Source organism: Pseudophryne corroboree, chromosome 6 (genome assembly GCF_028390025.1).
Source record: "Pseudophryne corroboree isolate aPseCor3 chromosome 6, aPseCor3.hap2, whole genome shotgun sequence".
Lineage (NCBI taxonomy): Eukaryota > Metazoa > Chordata > Amphibia > Anura > Myobatrachidae > Pseudophryne > Pseudophryne corroboree.
In genome coordinates, this window is record NC_086449.1 from 559,078,170 (window position 1) to 559,082,896 (window position 4,727).

At 38.0% G+C, this 4,727-nt stretch overlaps 1 pseudogene; it reads right to left on the reverse strand.

Moving 5' to 3' along the window:
* Window positions 1–1,668: 1,668 nt before the first annotated feature.
* On the reverse strand, window positions 1,669–1,787 carry LOC134937541 (5S ribosomal RNA; annotated as a pseudogene).
* Between the last annotated feature and the right edge of the window lie 2,940 nt (window positions 1,788–4,727).

Consider the following 4,727-nt stretch of genomic DNA (forward strand, 5'->3'; position numbering starts at 1 on the left):
TAAGGACGGGGGCCTACAGCCTTGCATCGACTACAGGGGCCTCAATGAAGTTACAGTTAAGAACAGATACCCCTTGCCCTTGATTCCCGAACTATTTGACTGAGTAAAGGGGGCTACCATTTTCACCAAATTGGACCTGCGTGGAGTTTATAACCTTATACGCATTCGCACAGGAGACGAGTGGAAGACTGCATTAAATACTCGCGACAGGCATTACGAATTTCTGGTGATGCCCTTTGGCTTATGCAATGCTCCAGCAGTCTTCCAGAATTATGTTAACAAATTATTCTGAGATCTCCTCTATAAGTGCCTGGTTGTGTATCTGGACGATATTCTAATATTTTCCAAAGATCTGAAAGTCCATCGGGAACAGGTCAGAGACGTCTTGAGACGTCTAAGGGAAAATCGACTCTTTTGTAAACTGGAGAAGTGCACGATTGAGGTTTCCTCCATCCCTTTCTTAGGTTACATCATTTCAGAGAGGGAATTACAGATGGATCCTGCTAAAGTCCAAGCCATCAGAGATTGGACCCTTGCATCGCCAGGATCTCGACCGCCGGGATCCCGTACCCAACCCCACAGAACATAGCTTGTGTATACATATGCTAACTCATGTGTACATATAGCATTGATCCTTTTCAATTGGGTTTGCTTATACTGTACTGTTTATGGGACTTGGACACTCGCAAACCCAATTGTAAGGGACCACTGCTTTTACTGTATTTACACGAGCTTGCGTCTCTATACACATACAGTATAAGCAGTAACAATACACTACTGCTTGTGTATACAAACACAAAATCATGTGTAAATAAAAGCAGGGTTTTTACTGGTCGTAATACATAAGGGGTAGTTCCGCAACTGGCAATAACATCAGACAAAGGCCACCAATGGACATTAGTCTGTTACCGACGTACCTAATTTTCTGCACAGAGTGCAATCATTACAGGTCGGTGGTGCACCCAGACTCAGTAGAAATACATGAGCAAAACAAAGAGAAAAGAAAGACTCTGTGTTGGGGCACTCATATATGTAACTAGTCAACAAAACTTAACTTTTAATATTTTAACTAAAATATAGTGATTCAAAAAACAAAATCGAAAATGCGCATTAATATTCTTATATAATTATATATCGTACATTCAATTCACAACACAAAAAGAAAAAAAAATTGTAATTAGTAATAAGGGAAAAAAAGCCTTGGTGAAAATTATTTTTGTTAATTAGTATATTCACTGGGTACCTCTGTCAATATTTAATATACTGGGACAGGTAAGTTTCATCCCAGGGGGGTGGTCTCTTAGTAGGTCCTTGTTAAATTTACAACATGATTAAAAACAGTGTAAATGATGATAAAATGTTGCCTATATTGGTTATTCAACACCCTCAGTTCTATATTTAGACAGTGGTGTCACCACAAGGCAGTTAATTCAGCAATGTTAAGTCTCTTGCAAGTGACAAGAGCCTAAGGTGATGCTTCTCATATATCAAGCATGTTTATAAGGAAGAGGTATGATTTAATACAAAACCCTTTGTATTCTGACCATGGTTCAAAATAGCAGTGTTCAAAAACCGCGTAGGATGGGAAACGATTGAAAGAAGAGAAGTGGTTGCCAGAAAAGTAAGATAATAGTAGGTAGCTGTCTTACTTCTGCTGTTCAGCTTACTTGTTTACTGCACCTAGTGTTCATTGCTGGTCTCCCAGCCAATTACTAGCCAGGCCTTCCATAGATTAGCTTCCAAGATCAGATGAGATTGGGCGTATCCTGTGGAGTATGGCAGTAATCTGCTGAATGAGAGAGCATAGCTACCATGTGAGGAAAGACATGCTTCTGCCGTCCAAACAAATGGTTGAGAGAGCACGTGATAGAATCAGAGTGATGTTGAAGAATACAAATAATATATATGATTAGTATAGGCTAATGAAGCCTTTAGATGACCTAATTATGTGAGTATCCCTATAGTAGGAGAAAAAACTGAAAGAAAGGGTTGATATAAAGGGAAAGTTAGGAGGATTTAGTGGTAATAAATAACCAAGGTTCAAAATACCACAACAAATATTGAAAGAGATAATGGTATCAAAAGTACTTAAAGTGAAACCAAATAATTAATTATTATTATTCAAAATACTGAAAAGTTGCAAATAATGACAGAGATGAACATATAATTGATATCTCGCTATTGTAAAGAGTGCCAGAGAAAACAATTGATTTTGGAAATAAACGTATAGAAAGATATATGACAAGTTGTAACTATTATCGGTACTGCAGAGCATCAAGCAATCATCAAAATAAAGCACATAACTGTGTAAGAAGTATAAGATATCGTAAAGGACTATTATAACTTTTTAATCATGTTGTAAATTTAACAAGGACCTACTAAGAGACCACCCCCATGGGATTGAAACTTACCTGTTCGAGTATATTAAATATAGACAAAGGTACCCAGTGAATATACTAATTAACAAAAATAATTTTCACCAAGGCTTTTTTTCCCTTATTACTAATTACAAAAAAAAAATATTTTTGTGTTGTGAATTGAATGTACGATATATCAGTAGATAAGAATATTAACGCGCATTTTCGATTTTGTTTTTTGAGTGACTATATTTGAGTTAAAATATTAAAAGTTAAGTTTAATTGTCTAGTTACATATATAAGAGTGCCCCAACACAGAGTCTTTCTTTTCTCTTTTTACTGGTCGTGACACAAAATTAATATTTTCTACAGTACACCTAAAGCCACCTATTCATTTGTAAAGCATGGTATCAATGCCTGTGTGACGCCCGCACATCACTGCAGAAATGACTGTACATTAAAGTATATAGTACAGTGTAAAGCTTTACACTAAGTGATTGGCCCGTTTGTCAGGACTTGCTATTGTATTTTATACTACAGTATGGTAGCCATCCGCTGCTATTGTTTTCAGCACTGTAGTTTTGATTAGTGGAGCAAGTGCCACCCAGTGGTGAAACTGTGTATGCTGATGATATTCTTGTGCCTCAGTACGCCTTATCACATCATAGACTAAGACTTGTACATGGCAAAACTACAGCAATGATGAGCTTGGCTACACCTGTATGTTTATTTTTTTCTGGTTTACAATGTGATTGTTTTTGTAATTTGCTCTAGTTTATTTGACTACTAGGATGTTTTATCTCATTTATGCTGGTGTCTTGATCTGCTTTACTGTATTTGTCATGTTTTGACTTCTGTGTTCTATTTTATGAAAGGTCTCATGGGTGGGGAGTGTGACAGTCCTCCCTCATACAGTATGTTAACTAATTTGTTGTATTTTGTTGTCACAGCAACTACTGTAGCCCAATATACTGGTTCAGTTGGGTTTTTTGTTTCCTTTCCATTTTTTTTCTCTTTTCCGTAGGTTTTATTTCCTTTTCCCCTATTTTGTGTGACAGGTACATCTAGGATGTCCCTTCTCCCCCATTATTTCATTATGCCTAATGGTTAAGGTACTTTTTCTTAATGTTAAAGGGCTTAACTCAAAGCATAAGCCGCAATTAGTCCTCTCTACTTTCCACCAACATAAAGCTAATATTGTGGCCTTACAGGAGATGTATTTCTCTTCTTTAGCACCCTCTGCTAGACCGTCAATGGCCCATCCAAATGTAATGGTGTTGCCAATTTGTTTCATGCAAGTACTCCCTTTACTCTGCATCGGAAAATTGAGGATAAAAATGGTAGGTTTCTTATTCTCACAGGTTTAGTTGAAGATACACTGGTTACTTTAGTCTCCTTGTATGCTCCCAACTCTCTATTGGTCCCTTTTCTTTGGGTAGCTTTTGAGGAAATACAGATACTGTAGTTCACCAGGGCGCACTTATTTTATTGGGTGATATTAATTTAGTTCTTGACCCTAAACTGGATAGAACTTCTCCTCAGAACCACACTTTTGTCCTCCCATGATCTGGGTCCTTTTCTTGCTTTCAGGAAATTGCTTGTGGAGTTTGATCTGTATGATGCTTGACACACCTATTTACCTGATGAAGGACTATACTTTTTTTACTCGTCAGTTCATAATAATTACTTCAGAGTAGATCTTATCCTCTAAGAGAAGAGAGTCCTTCAGTTTACTAAGATAATTAAAATTCTTGATCTGACCATGCCACTGTTTTGTGGAGTTGGGATATAGGTCACCATTTCCCCTCTGCACGCCCCTGGGTATTTCCCGGAGTATCAACTAACTGATCCTGAGACTTTACAGGCTCTTACTCTCTCCTGTTGATACCTCTATTTTCACTACCTGGTGGGCTTTGAAAGTGGTATTCTGCAGCACCTCCATATAGAAAGGAGCTCAGCTTAAAGACCATTCATGGGAGACGCAAAGTGACTTAGAATCCACTCTTCAACTTTTGAAGTCTCAGAATCAAGTCCACCCTTCCGGGGGCTGTTGCAGGAGGTGAGAAAACAGCTTCAGAAGCTTTTTGTGCTTTGAATGCACTCAGCTCTTTCTCACCTCCACCCTAAGATCTACACTGCAGTCAATAAGGCTCCTCCTAGCATATAACCTCAGAAGTCATCAGGACGGTAATAGAATCAAATGTCTCCTTAATCCCTCTAGTACAAAATGTCTGAATCCCCTTGACATTGCTAATTTGTTTTCAGTGTATTGTGCAAAATTGTATAACCTGCATGAGGATCCCTCCACCCCAACCTACAGTAAATACTGTATAATTTTTTTTACGTAGTCTCCCTCTTCCCTCCTTAGAA